The sequence below is a fragment of the Culex quinquefasciatus genome, chromosome 2 (assembly GCF_015732765.1).
Source record: "Culex quinquefasciatus strain JHB chromosome 2, VPISU_Cqui_1.0_pri_paternal, whole genome shotgun sequence".
Classification (NCBI taxonomy): Eukaryota; Metazoa; Arthropoda; class Insecta; order Diptera; family Culicidae; genus Culex; species Culex quinquefasciatus.
The window spans coordinates 195030652-195049532 of NC_051862.1; the positions used below are offsets into that span (position 1 = coordinate 195030652).

The 18881-nt window shown below is 34.3% G+C and overlaps 1 protein-coding gene across 3 annotated transcripts in view; it reads left to right on the forward strand.

Annotated features, from left to right (window-relative positions):
* Positions 1 to 14937: 14937 nt before the first annotated feature.
* Positions 14938 to 18881, forward strand: part of LOC6039836 — a 195366-nt gene continuing 191422 nt past the window's right edge. For all 3 annotated transcript variants that reach the window (XM_038254182.1, XM_038254181.1, XM_038254183.1), the window contains exon 1: positions 14938 to 15658. The gene's annotated coding sequence lies outside the window, so the exon portion shown is untranslated. The remainder of the gene's footprint in view (positions 15659 to 18881) is intronic.

Consider the following 18881-nt stretch of genomic DNA (forward strand, 5'->3'; position numbering starts at 1 on the left):
GTGTGTGTGTGGTGGAAAACTTGTTCGTCCTCCCTTTAGGATACACATAAAATTGAGCGCACTTCTCTTTTTTCTTCGGTTTTCACGATGATGGAGAAGAGTTATTGCCGCACCAGAGCAAATAGTTTTGCAGCTACTTACTTACTTCATCGAGTTAGGGCGGTCTTTGGTTGCAATTGGAATATTCTTTTCTTCTGAAATGTGTCATAAAACTGCGTTTGAAATCAAAACTAAAGATTCCTGAGATCCAAAGGAGAATTCAATAACGACATCACCCTAAATGCCAAGGACATGCCGATACGGTTTCGATTTCAATTTCAATTTGATGGTTTTTCTCCCGGACTGCACACACTCTAAATTAAGTTGATTAACTGAGCACTGCCAGCTGGCTGGCACATTACCGGTGCTTTTGTACACCGTAATGCAGTTACACTCAGCCAACCAACACCCGTAATTGAGAGTCATTCTTCTTAGTAGTGGACCTTGGTGTTGGGGAGTACCATCAATTCCGTTCAAGAAGGATCGTAATTTCTCACTTGAGCCCGAAGTGTGGCGGAGGAAAATATAGTGCAAGCCATGACTATCAAGGAGCAGCGCAAACTTGTTGCAATTTGGGATGACCTGGCAGAAATGGATGTGCGGGAATTCGATAGTTAATCATGGGAAAAGTTGGTTACTTTGAACTGGTAGACAAATTGTTGTTAAATTTTTGAATTTTTTATACTCAGATTGATTATTAGAAGGGTTAGTGAATTTTCACGATTTCGCGGACAGCGTGAAATTCGTGAAATTTGATGATTTCCGCGAAATTCAGTGAAATTCGTCAATTTTCTAAAATCAATTCTTTGAAATATATAATCGATATTTCATTCTTAAAAGACTTTATTTGTTTTCAATTGGAAAATGTGATATGAACCATTTGAACCAATTGTTAGCAAAACCTACATTAACATGAAATTAATAGAATATTTACTAAGGCTGGTACAAATATTTTTAAAAGTTTTTGTCACCCCCCCCCCTTCAAAATTGGCCCGAAAAATCAGGGGGCAAAAAAAAATATTTTTACAATAAACTTCAAAATTTCAATGAAAATTCAAGTGCAACCAACTGAAATCAAATTAAAATACATTCTCCTGCGTTTAAAATCATTTTTAGCATGTTTGGGTTTATTAAAAATCTTAAGATTTTTGAAAATTTTCGATGCAAAATCTTTTTTCGATAAAATTTTTGTTTTTGTCAGATCTTAGATTTTTGAAAACTAATGATTGCAAAACAACTGAACTAGTGTAAAATGCATTTTAAAACACTTTTTTCATTTAAATGTGAAGACTATGGCTTGTTATTAAAATTTTTATATTTTTTTATTTTTTGCCCCCTTGACCTCGGCCAGGGCCGAGGGACAAAAACTTTTTTAAATATTTGCATCGGCCTAATAAGTGAATGCTGTGAAAACCTCAATGATGTTAACAAAAATCAGTCGAAGAAAAAAATATTCTCGCATTTTTTTTCCCTTTTCCTCCGGTCAATGATTTGACGGAGGGCCAAAAAATTGATTGAAAAATTGAAATTCATCACAATAAAGAAAAATATTGAGAAAATAGATTACTCTTTACTCGTACCATGGGATTTGAACACTTTGTTCGAGGTTCCCATTTTCATGAACGCTTGTTCACGATTTTTGGAACTGTTTTTTCTCCGTGTAGGAAACTAACTTGATTTAGCAATATTTTCATCAGCCGTAATAACAATTTAATTATTATTTAATTTGAGATTTGAAACATATTATTTTGAAAGATATTAAAAGATTCATGCTTAGTTATTCAACATTAAATTAATATTGATTAGCAATTTCCTTTAAGAATATTTCACCTTAAAATATTTTCAACTTGGCAAAATGTCAAAAAAAAAGTTAATTGTTAGATTGTTTTGTTGAATTTGGTTTTGATATGAAATTCAATAAAAGGTAAAGGATAAAAAAGTAGCAAATCAACGAAAACTATTTAGCTGTATTAATCGAACATTAAAAAAGCAGCTCAATAACTGACATTACGCATGCCCTACATTTCAGTTTCAAAATAGATATAGGGCCCATCCATAAACCAAGTAGATTTTTTTTTATAATTACTAAAATTATTTTTTAGTGTCACGTTGAACATTAAGATTTTTTAAGTTTATTGAAAACAATTTATAATAAAGCAAAAAAGTAGTTTCTGTAAGTTTAACATAAGTTTTTGATAGTTATTTTAACATTTTTCACGTTCCGAGAAATTTCCGTGATAATTCATAAATCAACTGATTAAGCAAAGGCTATAAACTACTTCAAAAATAAACTTCCTTGTTATCATTCCTCCCTAATCCCGTCTTCCTATCGATTCAGAATCCAATTCTGAGCAAACGTGTGTGTGTGTTTGTAAAAAATGCACTCGATTATCATGGCACTAGCTGAACTGATACTTAAGCTCGAAAAAAATTCTAAGTTCTTCAAATAGTCGAGTCTGGACTGAACAAAATTATGAGGTTTGGTAAAGTGCTTCGAAAGTTATGCTTTATGTTAAATATATTTAAGAAAGATATTTGATATGCCTTTCCAACGCGAATTCATTTATCCAGAGTACTTTTTCAAAGCCACCTTTGTGATATAAATTAGTTGTGCAGAAAGCACCAATGGACCACTTTCATTCGAGCAGTTTTTGCTTTTTTCTACAATGTCTTTCTTATGGATCGAACTGTCAAAAACTGCTCGACTGCGGGTGCTCCATTGAAAAGTTATGCTAAACGTTTAAATGAAATTTGAGTATTCTCTGAGATTTTGAATTTTTTTTTACCGATTTTCCCTATGCCATTTTTCATAATTAGTTTTTCCATACAAAATTTTATTTGATTTTAAAGCTGGTCATACAAAATGGGCACGGAAGAAACCCCTATTTTTTATTGGATTTTTCAACACATAGAGATGATTTATTTAAGGGGACTAAAAAGCCAAATTTTGCGAGAGATTTTATATTGGTGCAAAATCTGGAACTATAGTTTTTTTTTGAAAAAAATATTTTTGAGAAAAAATTAAAATTTTGTCAGCAAAATTTCAAAAATCGTACTAAGATGCCAGATAAAAATTGAAATCGAGAAGGAACCTATTTTTTTAACAAGTGTACTAATTTCAAGTAACAGGCATTTTAACGCTAAATTTTTCGAAAAATGCTTAGATTTTTTTTGTTAAAAGCACCCCTTTTAAAAATATTTTCTAAATGCTGAGAACTTTACAAATTGTATTTTTTATATTTTTGACCACACTGCTAGTTGCTGAGAAAATGACTCTTAAAGTTTATATTTTGCGAAAAATTTTGTAGAAAATGTTAGACTGGATATGAAAATTATCGAACAATTTTTTTGGGGCTGCTTTTTCTTAATTGCAAAATTTTTTAATTGGGTCTTTCTCTACCAACTCACACAAAATCGGGAAAAGTTGCCCCGACCCCTTTTCGATTTGCGTGAAACTTTGTCTTAAGGGGTAACTTTTGTCCCTGATCACAAATCCGATGTCCGTTTTTTTGATATCTCGTGACGAAGGTGTGGTACGACCCCTTCCATTTTTGAACGTGCGAAAAAAGAGGTGTTTTTCAATAATTTGCAGCCTGAAACGGTGGTGAGATAGAAATTTGGTGTCAAAGGGACTTTTATGTAAAATTAGACGCCCGATTTGATGACTTTTTTTTCGTAAAATCGCGATAACTCGTGATGTTTATAAGCAAACCCCTTATGTCTATATATCAAAATTTTTGTAATTGTTTGTTCTACAACTTTGTAGAACATTGTTACACTCTAAAAAATAACCCTGCAAAGTTAGAAAAAACACGAAATTTTAAAATGAAAATTTTTGTTTTAAATGAAAAAATGACCCTTCTGGGTCAATGTAGTTTCGAAAAATACATTAAATTTTCCATAAAACGACAATTTTCCAAAAAAAAAATTACAGTCGAGTATCGGAAAAAGGGGGAAAATTTATAACTCTTTTAGTGTTTTTTTCTATGAAAAATAAGTTTTTTCGGAATTCTGAGTATGCCATCAAATCGGGCGTCTAATTTTACATAAAAGTCTCTTTGACACCAAATTTTTATCCGTTTCCATTTCAGGCTGCAAATTATTGAAAAACACCTCTTTTTTCGCATGTTCAAAAATGGAAGGGGTCTTACCACCCCTCCGTCACGAGATATCAAAAAACGGACCATGGATTCGTGATCAGGGACAAAAGTTACCCCTTAGGACAAAGTTTCACGCAAATCGAAGAGGGGTCGGGGCAACTGCTGTGTGAGTTGGCGGAGAATTACCCAATTGCAAAAAACAGATAACTTTTCGAATAAATACCATAAAATGGGTATAACATGAAATCAGTTCGACATCATTTAAAATTTTTCCAAGAATCACATTTTTTTACAAAACATCATAGTTCCGGTACAAGATTTTGTACCAGCGTAAAATTCTGGCTCAGAAATGTCATTTGTGTTCCCCCAAAACGAACCAAAAATTTTGAACATTAAATATATAACTATAGAGCTTTAAATGTGTAATCATAACTATAATTAACATTCCAACGCCCAAGGCTCAAAAAAAGTTGGAACGGTAACTTCAACTCAATGGTTCTCGGGCATAACTCAACCAATCAAGATGATTCTTCTTTCCAGTGATTTGTTAGGATGTCTAGATGATTCTAGACCTTTGCAGAACTTAATTTGATCAAACCTGTAATTTTTGCGATCAAACACATCGTTCCAACTTTTTTTTTCGCGTGTAAAAAAAATTCGCCGAAGATTCCGCGGAGGCAGTTGTTTAAAAAAAGTTGGAACGATGTTTTCGGTCGCAGAAATTACAGATTTGTTCAAATCAAGTTCTGCAAAATTTTAGGATCATCTAGAAATTCTTACAAATCACTGGGAACAAGAATCGTCCCAATTGGTTGAGTTATGCCCGAGAACGGGCGTGTTGAAGTTACCGTTCCAACTTTTTTGGGAGGCTTGGGCGTCCGTGTAAGTTGGACATGCGTTGGGCGTTCCAGTGTTAAAGAAAAGTAGGGAAAGAAGTCCATCAATGGAAGAAGTTCTCAATAATTCCAATAATAAGTGGGATTTTTGTATTTATCCATCATTGTGTACATAATTCAAGTGTGTAAACGTTAACGAAAATCGATAAATGCAGCAATTAATTCAATATTTCCAAATCGTCTGACAGTGACTGGAATCTCGAAGTTCAGATGATATAAATTGCCACAATTAACACGACTAAAATACGTTTTCCAATTAGTGTTCTTTCAACTCTACACGGAAAAACTCAAACCTATTAGTTTTCAATTGAGAATTAAGTTTATTTTTTTGGGGCAACTAACATATTCGATAATTTTACCTGTAAAATACTTCACAAAAGCAAAATTCTCGATAACTTTTCCAAAAGGTTTTATTTACATTGATTGTTTTGAAAAAGTTATCTAGAGTTCAATCATTTCCGTGCCCCACTCAGTCACGAAATGTAGCAAAATGTTCAACATTCCGTTGAAAAGTTGCAAACCATCTTCTGCTGAATTCTCAATTTCGCCATCCTACAAAGTCGCCATTAATTATCTCACCATCGTCGTCGTTCTTCGTCCGAAAATAAAATTTTCAATTGAGTGGGGAGTAGGGGAAAATTCCCATCGCACAACACAAGTGTAAAGTAGGTGTGTAGAGAAGAAACTTTTGAATTGAAGCTCGTTTCGTTTGACTCCCGAAACATTCTCGATAATTTCGTACAAGTTTCGCGTGGAAATAAAAAAGTTCGTTTTATACACTTTTTTCGGCTACGAACATACAAAACTATTTCATTTCGCCAGTTTCCGGTTCCTTTTGTGAGCATTCGGTGTTGCAACATGGTAACACATTTGTACATGCATGTAGGATTGGTATCACCGACTGTCAGCAAATAATAAAACGTGCAGCTGTGTGCAACGTCCTACAGTGAATTCGGCTCGCTCGACACGTTTATAGCTATCGAGCATTATTGGTTGAAATTTGAAATTGAACAGCCATGGAAATGGAGCTCTCGTATTGGAGTGGAAATAGTGGTTCAGGTAGTTTTGTAGGGGATGACATTGTCAAATTCGAAAATGTTTAGATTATTCAACAACTTGGAATGAAATTTCGGACGTTTGTTTTATGTTGAAAGATATCAGAAAAAATATTACCTACTCAATGTGATTCAATCTCCCCTAAGTTTGCTGTCGATTGCAATCATCGTGATCATCATCCTGTCCACAGACAGAAACAGTATGTGGTCTATGTCTGCCTGCTGGATGGTTGTGCAGTTTGAACACACATGAAATTCCGAGTAAAGTTTGACCACCAATTTCAGTGACTGAGGAGAGCGCGGTGGAGACACTGAGGAGGTAAAATGTGCACAAACTGATAATTGAGCGCCCCCGCCAGATTGAAGTGGGCTGATAGCCAGCCTCAAAGCTGTATGTTGACAGATCGGCAATGTACTTGGGGGCCTTAATTTGTGTTTGTGTTTGGCTGCACGATTGTGGTTATTTGTATCATAATTAATCGAATTGAGCAACGAGCGGTTGCCTGTTTGAACAATGGTGGAAATTACGCGGTGTCAATAAAATGACTGCTTTACAAAGATTTGTATGATAAGTTATCTTTTAACACATAATTATAAATTAGTTTGTTTTTTTAGGTGGGAGTTTTTTTCTAGAATTTGTAAAGATTCCCCGATTTTGATGAAAAATTTCAACATTTCGGTTCCTCTTTACACTTTTGTGCTAACCAGATTCAGGAATCCGAACAAGATAAGTACAAGAGAACACAGAGGATTGTTGTCTTCATTTGAGATGAACTCATGCTGAATAAAGAGCCCTCTACGTCAGAGGTTAGTGGAGTCAAACAGACATTGAAACTCGATGTGCAAAAAGCAATAAAATCTTAAAAGTGCTCGCATTTTCGTAATATTTGATGAAATCTATTTTTTTTATTTTTTTTTTCCTTTCAGGATATTACAAAAATACCACACTCTAACAACACTCAATGCAAAATAAATGTTCAAAGCATAATTCTCATGAAAATTTTCAGTTGAGTTTAAGAGATGTACACCTCGAAAAACTGAACATAAGTAACCGAAATTTACACTCTTCAAAAAACCCATATTTTTTGAAGATGTTCATGAAGTCATTTTGAGCAACTTTTGTTCTACGAAAAACTTTACTTTTCTCGTTTTTCTTGTTTCATTTTTAGCATTTTTATTTAGATTAAGCTTATTTAGATTATGTTTGTTTCTGAAAGTATTCGGCTTACTCTATTACATCCTGTCATTACTTTTTGGCTACCTATAGTTTTTTCATGATTTTACTTTTCCATTTTTTTGCATCTTTTTCACATTTTCTAATACGATAAACGATACGATACTATTATCATTCAAATAAAAAAAAATTATTCTGATGTACCACAAAAAATATTGCGTACTTATTTTCACATAATGAATAGGAAATCTTAGCAAGGCCATAGTTGACCCCAGAAAAAAATCATTTTAAAAATATTGGCCCGTTTTACGGCGATATAATGTATACGCCATTTTGGGCATTTTCAATTTTATTGTACAGTCTGATAAATAATCTTAAAAGCTACCTCCTGACGAAAGAATTTTTCAAATAACTGCTCTGGGGCCCATTTTATTAAGCAAACAAACAATGATGTATACGCCAATTTTACTCACCATGATGTATGTATACTAGGGTGCCCAGAAAAATTGACCCCCTGCTCCACAAGCGGAAAACGGTTTATTGAGTCATTTTAAGCATCTGTGCAAATTTTGAGCGAAATTGGTTGAGATTAACCCATTGATACCCGAGCCTAAAAATGGTGAAAAAAATGATAACGTCTCTTTTGTGTCGCTGTTCGAGTGCATGGGGTGATTGGTCATTATAATTAAATAATGGCATCAGTAGTGCGGTGCCTGTGTGGACGCGCAGTCCTGTTTTTTCGTGTTGTTTTCATCTCTTTTGTGTCGCTGTTTGTGTGCATGGGGTGATTGGTCTTCTTCTTCTTCTTTTTTTCTTTATTTTTAGTTCGCGCGTTCGTTGGCCACTGAGTTTTTTTTTTGTTCTCTTTACATAGTTTTCGATAGAAACGATCCGAATTCTTTTTTTTTCGAGACAAGCAAGTCGTATTGCTGGATTAAGTCCTTTCTATATCATCGATGATCGGAAGGCACGCCGACGAATATGTTTTAAGGCTTATGATATAAAATCATTTTAATGAATAAAGCCCTTCTTACATCACCGTTGATCGGAAGGCACGCCGACGAAGAATTTCTGGAGGATCGCGGTCGAATTAATACTATATTTAAAATTCTAGATAGCTATCTTTCGGATTCGATTGTGAGTAGCGGGACTTCGCGGTTACTATGCAACGTGTTTTTTGGAGTCTTTTTATATTTTAAATTTATAAGTCCTTCTTTTATCATCGTTGATAGGAAGGCACGCCGCCGGTTAAGTTCATTTATGTTTTTGTTTTAATTTCATTACAATCGGTTACGTGGTGTCCTGTTTTCTTTTCGTTTATGTTCGTTGATCGTAATAATTTATTCCAACTGGCAGCTTTAGTATTAACTCATCTACTATTTTTGACATTTGCTCGCGTTATCTTAATTGTACCAACAGTAAAAATATACTGATAAGTCCAGCCCATAGCACTACCGCTCGGTTGGCACGCGTTCGATTAAAACAAACTTTTAAATAATCAATTATTTATCTTTCCGCAGCCGGCTGCCTAAGATTTAAAATTTCAACCGATAAACAAAATGCTCATGGTCACATCACTGCCACTCGTGAATCCTGACCTCATACCCATCTACTAACCCCCAAAACTCATGTGATACTTTGTCGGAGAAGCAGTCGATTGGGCGGTCTCTATCACTCAAGTATCGGACTAACATTCCCATCCACTTCCCCGTGACTCTACCACTGGTCGTGGCCGGCGCCGGAATTGATCAGCATGATAGGGGCCTTTGAGAAGTTGCGAAGCGAGGAAAGATAGCACCCACTCATCTTCCACGGCTCGTGGATGTAACTTCTGGAGGTCCTGGTCAATAACGGAGTAGCAACTGCGGGTGGGCACCTATGCTTATGCTTATGCTTATGCTAAACTTCACCCCCGAGTATCAATGGGTAAATGTTAACCGATTTTGCTCATATTTAGCCCAGAGTCCTAAAATAGCTCAAGAAGCAATATTCAGCTTGTGGAGCGAGGTTTTGAGAAAAAGTCCCGTATTCTGGACACCCTAATGTATAGGGTAGAGTAGTCATCAATGAGACACGGGGAACAATGATAAAATGGCTCTCACAAGTCGTAGTTTCAACCAATCAGGCTCATATTTGGGGGAAAGGTGTGTCTACTGGATACACATCTGCCATATTAGTGGCTTTGGTTATGGACGCTCCCTTGAAAAGTAATTCATAAATGTTTGATTATGGGGTGTAAAAGTAAATTATGGACAAAAAATACTTTTTCGCTCGTAGGCTGCCATTTACACAAAAACTAATATTTCTTCAAATTTCTTTCGACGTTCCATAGGGATTAAGTTGGGCTACAATGTCCTTTCATTAGGTTTGGCCAAAATTTAGAATATACCCAGAATCCAGGGCTGTCTCATTGTTCCCCACTCATTTTAGCCCATGGGTAACAATGAGACACTTTGATTTTTTTTCAATAAACTTTTCAAAATCGATTGAAATCTTTCAAAACATGAATTAAAAGTGATTTGTGGCATATTTATAGAGTTTAAACTTCATTTAACCAAAAATACTAAGTTATTTGGTATTAATATATGGATTTTACAAAATTTCAATTTTTTTTAGTGTAACTTTTTTTATTAAAAGTTTCATGTAGGCAAAATTGCTCTAAAATGTTCAAGGCAAGTCACCTGCAATGGAACAATACAAAAACATGATGTTTTGCTAGAAAAATGTTGATTTTCGTAAAGTGTCTCATTGTTCCCCAGCTGTCTCATTGTTCCTGCCAAGTGCGTCTACAATGAGACAGTTGAATAACTCTGGCTGTAGATGTCGGATCGATCTCATATTTTGGTCAATGTTAGAACACATTAAAAGAAAGATAATGCAACAAAAAGCTCATTAAAACATTCTAATGGAAAAAATAGAAAAATCGTTGAAAGTTGAAAACCAAAAGTGTCTCATTGATGACTACCCTACCCTACATTGAGAATTGATAGAAGTCAAATTCAATACTGTTTGAATGTTGGCAGTGCGTGGCCGAATGGTTACGCTGTCCGCTTTGTAAGCGGATGATTCTGGGTTCGATTCCCATCTGCTGCAACCTTCCATCGGATGAGGAAGTAAAATGTCGGTCCCGGTCTTGGTTGTTAGGCCGTTAAGTCATTCCAGGTGTAGGAGTTGTCTCCATGCCATAAGTACAAACAACACACCAAACCAAGCCTACTCCGGTGGAATCGCTGGCGGCGGTTGGACTCGCAATCCAAAGGTCGTCAGTTCAAACACTGGGGTGGAAGGTTCCTTAGAGTAAAAAGAGGTTTGGGTGTTCTCCCCATTCAAGCCTTCGGACTCCTAGGTTCGAGCAGAAACTTGCAATAGAGACCACAAAAGACCCGGGGGTCGTTAATGTGGATGGTTTGATTTTGATTTTGATTGAATGTTGAATTGTTGGACCAAATCACGACTTAATTATTAAGAGAACGTCCATTAGGCGTCATCCATAAAGTACGTCACGTTCTGAGGGAAGAAGGGGGTTTTGAGCAAGCGTGACATTACATGTTAAAAGCATAGGGAAATCGTGTCAAAAGGGGGTGGAATAAATTTCGGCTGACGTATTAAATGTGACGTACTTAATGGATGACACCTTATCCACATCCACGTAGATACTTTTTTAAAAATTCTAGACCCACCCACCTCCCTTGCGGACAATTGTTCATGCAAAAAATGTGTTTATGTAGCGTATACATTCACTAAGGGAGCGTTCTTTTATAACGTAACACAAAAAATTGGATTTTTATACCCCCTCCCCAAAATTTCCATACAAATTTTTAAAAAAATGTATGGAGCGTAACACGGCCTCCAACACCCCACCCCCTCCAGCTGAGTTACGTAATAAAAGAACGCTCCCTAATACCCTCCCCCGCCCTCCCTCCTTATAGTATCCACGTGGCCAATTCATTAAGGGATCCGCTCAGCTGTCAAAATAGCTGGCACAAAAAATATAGCCAGCTTTGATGGAGCAATGTATTTATACATCACTGGGAAGGAAAAGTAGTGATTTTCTATTGCGATTTTTACGGCCAGATGATGTTTGTGGTTAAAAATCGTAGAGAATAGGAAAAAAACAAGACATTTTGTAGGGGCCACATTTTTATTGAACTTTTTAACAGTTTCTACAGAGCAGACCTTGAATTAGTCATTTAAAATTGAAAATATGAACAAAAACAGAAAATCGTGTCTACAGCAAAATCACCTCAATGGCGTATATATCATATCGTCGTAAAACGGCAGATTAAAACAAGTCAAATTTCCAAACGTAAAATTTTCTCGAATTTTAAGAGTTTTTCGTTCCAATCCTTTTCAAGTTCCAAAATTGGCTAAAATAGTAGTTTATGCAGCAAGTTGCAAAAAGAGGATTTTTTCAGCACGAGTCGTACATTTATCCAACGAGGTTCACCGAGTTGGATAAATACGAAGAGTGCTGAAAAAATCAAGTTTTGCTACGAGTTCCATACATCATTTTTTGAAATTCCAAAAAACACACACTGAGTGAAATTTTATGTCAAATTTTCATGTATTTTGTCAATAAATCGTTTAAATCAAAAAAATGTTGAAAAGTATTACTTTTCGAAACAAGTGCACAAAAGTTTAACTTTTCAGCACCCATTTGAGTGCTGAAAAGTAGAACTTTTCAGCATTTATTTTGAAAAGTGTTGCTATTCGATTCTGTTATTTTTGGTACAGAAAAGTAGGCTATTTCGTCGTTCAAGAATGACAGGAAAAGTAAGTAGTTTCACGACGGAATTGCAAAAAAATGATTTTTTGTGATTTTTTAGATCGAAGCGTGGTTTAGTTGTAGAGGGTTAATAAGACTCTTATAAAGTTTTCTTTTTTATGTTACATGACTAGAAAAGCTTAAAATTCTTTAAAAAAGTCTAAAATAATAAAAATAGACAAAAAATTAAATGTTAGCAATCAATGTTAAATTTTAGATAAGCTTAGACTTCTTTGTTTAATATAAAACATATTTTACACTACAACTACCACCAACTGAATATGTACCTATCTAAGAGGAATTAATTTGGAAATCAGTGTACTAATTGTTTTGTTCTGATTCTGTTTTAACGTGAAGACTTTCATCATTGCCATGATTTTTTATTCAAAGATATAAATTTTCCGTTGCTTTCAATATTTTGACAAAATTCCTTCAACATGTTGTTCAGAATAGTACCCTACATGAGTTGATACCTTTTGGTAACGATTATACCATTCCTTGTAAAGTTATGGAAATCATCATTAATTGATTGCCAACTAGGAGGTCAATGATGGTAGCATAAAATTATTTAAATTTTGAAACACATTTGATTTAGAATAAATATTCCTTCAACAACCGGCACATACTGATTCATTTTGGTGTAGAAATTTGATAAATTGAATTTAATACAGAATATTTTTGAGTGATGATAATTTTGTTTCGAAAATTAGCAACGGCTCCACCTTAACCAAAGTCAATAAAAAAAATCAAAACATTATGCAAAAAAAACAACAATTTAGCAGCTGTTTTCATTCAAAAAATTTGTTCTGACTTGCCAAAGAGGTTTGATTAAAAAATAATTTTAAATAACATTATTGTTGCCTTTCTTACTATTTTTATTTAAAATCCTGAATATACGTAGTCTTTAAAAAAAAATTAAATTAAATAGAAAATATATAGGCGCTAGGCATTTTGCGGAACTATTAACTAGAATTTGAACGATTTTTCCCTAATAAGCTAAATAAAACTGACATATGAAGAAATTTATTTTCTTTTTATCGATTTCTATGTATTTAACTGTTTATTTATTTCCACAACCAAATCTGAATTTCGGGTAACGTCATGATTCGAAATCCGGACACTTAGTACCATATTATTTTTGTTATAGCTGGCAAAAAATCATGTAATAAGTTGGAAATGTAGAAATATCATCAGGATATAGTATAAATAGTCAGTTTTAAGGGAATGCATGCAAAATATGTCTTTTCTAACAATTTTTCATCAGAATTTGAAAATTAAAATGACTTGTTGTGCTTCGAATCCCGGACACTGATTAGAGCTGATTCGAAATCCGGAAACTTTTGCTTCGAATTCCGGACAGTCGATTTTACTTATGAATAGCACAAATTTGGACTGAAATGTTAGTGAATGGCATTCTTTAGGTCTCAAATAAGCTGTTAACATCAAAACAATTGATAGTTTATATAAAAAATGGCTAGAATTTAAGGAAATCAAAACCACTAATTTCTGCTTTACCTTCCCGGTGCTTCGGACGCCTATGAAATATTTCACGTGAAATGTTTCGCATTTTTGGTAAACTTATAATTTTATTTTATTTAATTGTTTTGACATTAACTACAGCGTTCAAACAAACTTTAAATGAAAGTTGATGTTAGAATTCATCAAATAACACAGTTTTGACATTCATAATGCGAACTTATATCCAAATAATTGATAAAACAAGTTGAAGTGTCCGGGTTTCGAAGCGTCCGGGAATTCGAATCATGACGTTATTCCCGGGTCAACATATAAAAGATTCGGGATAAGGGAATTCCCATTTTTGAAAAAAAAATCCCAAGAATTTTGTCCCAGGAATTCTCGGGATGAACGCTATATTGCTGATTTCAAAATATTTTTCCCCATAAAAAGGCATTTCTCCTGACTTTGTACAGTTGAGTAACGGAAAATGGCAGTTTTCAAACTATTTTTTGGATGAACTAACACCTAGTTTCGAGTAGAAATCTCGCAATAAAGAACACCAAGGAAATGCTGTTGAGTGAACGATTTGGTATGACCTTTTGACACTAAATTTACTATCTCTTTATGGTTACGAGCAAGAAATCATTGAAATACATTTCTATGTAAAAATAATAAAATAATGGATGGGGTTGAGTCACGAGATAACAAAAAATGGGCCTCGGAATCATGATAAGAGAACAAAATTACTTTTAAGAAAATTCACGGAAATCAGGTCAAAAGCTTTGTGAGTTGGCAAAAACTACTCTTTTACAAACAAAAAACAGGAGAAGTCAACATTGTTTAAGATCAAAAATTGATTTCCTGAACAAAGGCACAATACAAATGTCCGAAAAAATGGGCAAAAGAGAATCAATTAAAATTGCGACATATTTTATACACCCCAGCCGGTCTTTTTTGATTGACTACCAGCCAATTTCCACCCAAAACTGCGATCTCACCCGTTAAAACCGCTCAAAATCGATTTCAAACAACATATTCATTCAAAAACCCCGTCAATGCACGTCTTAAGAAACCGCACACCAACCAAAAATGTGCTTATCATACAGGGGGGAAAGCAAAATTTTGATGGATTTCCATTCCTCAGCTCACAACACACCATCAATCACGGAACCAGAGAACGTTTTCCTACCCTCACAGCATCACCCCATTCGGAAACGGGGGATGCTGAGTGAAAACTTTTGGCGCGCATTTTCCATCTTCCGGAATTCCTCCCAACCAACGCGCGCGCCAGCTGGATTTCCTCTTGACCTGTGATAACACATTTTCGTGTTTAACCTTTATCATTTCGACGACGGACCCGAACGGGAGCCGACAGGACGACTTCGACGACGACGACGATTCCGACCAGGATGAAAATGCTTTTCCTCTGGCTTTCAGTACTGCGCTGGAACTCGTCGGAAAAGGACGCGTGTGCTTTTTTCGGGAGCTTTCGTCGTCGTCAGGGTTCGTCGTTTTTGTCGACGGTCGTCTCGTGCGGTTACTGTTGCGGAACATTTTTCCGAGGGGGTGGTGGGACCGGTTCCCACAATTGTTGTGTCCCATCGCCTGCCAGTCTTCCTCCGGAGAGCGCCGGGTGGTTTTGTTCGACAAAAAAGTGTCATCTTCGTGTGACAGGCCAAAAAAGCTCCTCGGGGCAATATCGCACCGTCAGCGAGGCAGGCAAAGTGACGCGAGAAATCGCTAGAAAAAAAATAAGTTTAAAAAGGACAAAACATTTTAAAAACTCTGTGTTGTGGAGGGCCTGCAGGCCGTTTTCGGTGGACAGTCGACGACGATTGTCCCTCTCCGAAGCGTCGCAAGTGTGACAAAGGATTATATCAACGGAGGAAAAGCGAATAAAAAAGTTTGGTGCGAAGAAAGGTCGTTGAGATTTTCCCACTTTGCGTGCAAAGTAATGTAGAATTGAACACTTCCAGTGTCAGTGGTGGAAGAGAGGAAACCGGTAAGGGACAAAGTGACAGATTAGAGTGAGGATTTGCAGGCACAACACTGTTGCAGTGTTGTCCTGGCAGTGTCAGCTGTTGTTGTTGTTGAGTGAACTTTTGTGTAATTGCATAAAAGGGAGGTATTCGAAGGATAATTGCGTGATTAAATGAAATCTAGCCCAGGAGGTAAGCATTATCATGTCTAGCGTATAATTTACGAATAATGGAGGACTAGGGTGACAATCACGGTTCATTAGAGTAATTGAGATTTGTGGTTGCGATTATCATGTGACGTAGTGCATTCCTTAAGGCGAAACGGGAGCTAGAACCAAATTTTGTCGTGATTTGGCGCATCTCACTTTTTGATTTTTTAAAAATCGATTTCAACGAATTTCAAAAAACCATGAGCATCACGATGTTGCCCATATTCTAACGGATCACTGTAAAAAAAATCAAGTCTCTAAGTCAAAATATGAACAACTAGTTTAGTTTTTCAGTTAAACTCACGATTTTTATACTTCTCCATACGATTCCCATGGACTTTGCCGAAAATCAGAGGAGCGCAATTCCACCCAAGTTTTTGATAATATATTCCATTATTCAGCTATATTTTTATATACCGTTAGATTCGTTAGAATGTAACGAACACGGTGGTATATATAAATCAATAGTTCACTAACTTTTATAACACACTTTTTTGATTACCAAAAAAATAATCAAATATTTGCTTCTCGCGCAACGCAACGGGCAACGAATCAAAGGAGAAACCTCAGAGACAAAAAAACTCCCGTGTGCCGTGGCGAGGCGCGTGGATTGTGCTGGCCGCACGCACACACTCTCATGGCGCGCAAGCACTTATTTTGAATTCATTCCTTGATGTGTTTGATTTTGAAATTATATTTTTTTATTTGGGGATATTGCGAGGTTCGGATATTTTTAATTACTACTTTTAATTATTACTAATTTTATTTACTAATTTATTATTGCTTCATTCCTTTGTATCTAAACAGAGTATAATTAACAAATACAAATCAGGACTGAAAATATCAACATTCAAATGAATAGAATGTGATTATTATTTTAGTTAGACCAACTAAAGAATTGAAATTGGTTTTTGTCAAAGTCTTTGTTATTTTGAATTAAAAAAACAGTTGAAAATTTTCTTGGCAAAAAAGGCTAGTATGAATTTCAATGAATGAATTTGTTTTGTAAATTCTCAAATTTTCAAAGAATATTGTATATAATATCTAAAGTGAAAATGCATACAAAATATCGCTTCGATAAAAAAACGATGTTTTGAGAAAATTTGAATATTTTATAAAATGAAACAATAATAAAGTGAATATGCCCACAAAATTTAACAAAACTCATATTTCAAATTTTAAAATTAGAATATTTTAAAAAAAATACGGTATTTTGAGAAAATTTTGAATTTTTCGAAAAACTAACTCTAATAAAGTGAAATTGCATACAAAGTTTCGCTACATTTAAAAAATACAATATTCTGTGAAACTTTGAGTATTGTTCAAAATTGCCCCAATAAAGTGAAAACGCTTACACAATTTTGCTTCCTTCAAAAAATACAATAATTTCTAATGAAGTTAAAATGCATACAAAATTTCGTTCATTGAAAAATACAACATAAATATTGCTTCGTTAAAAAAAATGTGAATGGGCGAATTTGGTCCAAGGATGTACACAAAAATAAATACTAAAATACTCAAATTTTCACAGAATAATGTAATTTTTCAACGAAGCACAATTTTGTTGCTTTTTATTAGAGTTTTATTCTGTAAAATACTCAACTTTTCACAATTTTTGTATACATTTTCACTTTATAAGCGTTTATTGTTTTGTTAGTACTCTAATTCTCATAGAATATTGTATGTTTTTAAATGAAAGGAATTTTTCTATACATTTTCTATTTATTAGAGATTTTTTTGGAAAACACTCAAATTTTCAAAAAATATTGTATTTCTTTGAACGATGCGAAATTTTGTACGAATGTTCACAAAATATTGTATTTTTTTAAGAACGAAATTTTGTATGCATTTTAACTTTATTAGAGTTTTTTGAGAAATTTTCGAATAATTGTATTTGTTTTATGCATTTTCAATTCTGAGTATTTTGTATGCATTTTCACTTCAATAGAGTTTTTTTTTGTAAAATACTTATATTGTATTTTATGAACGAAGCAAAATTGTGTATGCATTTTCACTTCATTGGTTTTTTTTGTGAAATACTAAAATTTTCTCGAAATATTGTATATTTTTAAACCTAGTGAAACTTTTTATGAATTTTTAATCTATTAGATTTTTTTTAAACTCAAATTTTCACAAAATACCGTATTTTTTAAAAATATTCTTATTTTCATAATTTGCAATATGAGTTTAAACAAAGCGAAATATTATTTGCATAAACAATTTCGCTTCCTTTAAAAAAAATACAATATTCAGTGAAAATTTGATTATTTTACAAAAAAAAACTAACTTAATCCACCTATGTGGTTCATGCCTTCCTCACTTTTTACCAACAATGGGTAATATGAGTGGTTTGGACACATATTTCAGCTAATTTTTTTAGGTCCAGAAAAATAAGTACACAGATATAACTTAAGTTGTCATAACTCGAGACAGGGTTGCCAGATTTTCAATTATGTGGACTCGTTGGAAAGGTCTCTTGATTACCTAACCAACGATGAGTCGGATGATGGTTCCGGACATCGTTTACATGCATATAATTGAGATCCGGATATATGTGAAAACACATTTTTATACATAACTTTTGAACTACTTATCGAAACTTCAAACAATTCAATAGCGATGTATGGGACCCTAAACCAAGTCGAATGCATTTGATTCTATCAAAATCGGTTCAGCCAGTGCTGAGAAAACTTGGCAAGATTTTTGAACACATACATACATACACACACACACATACACACACACAAACATTTGTTCAGTTTTCGATTCTGTATACATGAAAGTGGGTCTTCGAGCTTTTAATAAAAAGTTCATTTTTAGAGCAGGATTATAGCCTTACCTCAGTGAGGAAGGCAAAACTCTCAAGTGAAAATGCATACAAAATATCGCTTCGGTAAAAAAAGCAATATTTTGCGAAAATTTTAATATTTTACAAAATGAAACTATAATAAAGTGAAAATGCTCACGAAATTTTGCTGCTTTTGAACTCATATTTCAAATTATGAAAATTAGAATATTTTCAAAAATACGGTATTTTGTGAAACAAATTGTATTATACGAAAAAATAACTCTTATAAAGTGAAAATGCATACAAAGTTTTGCTACATTTCAAAAATACAATTTTCTGTGAAAATTTAAGTATTGTTCAAAAATGCCCCAATAAAGTGAAAATGCATACATAATTTTGCTTCCTTCAAAAACAAATA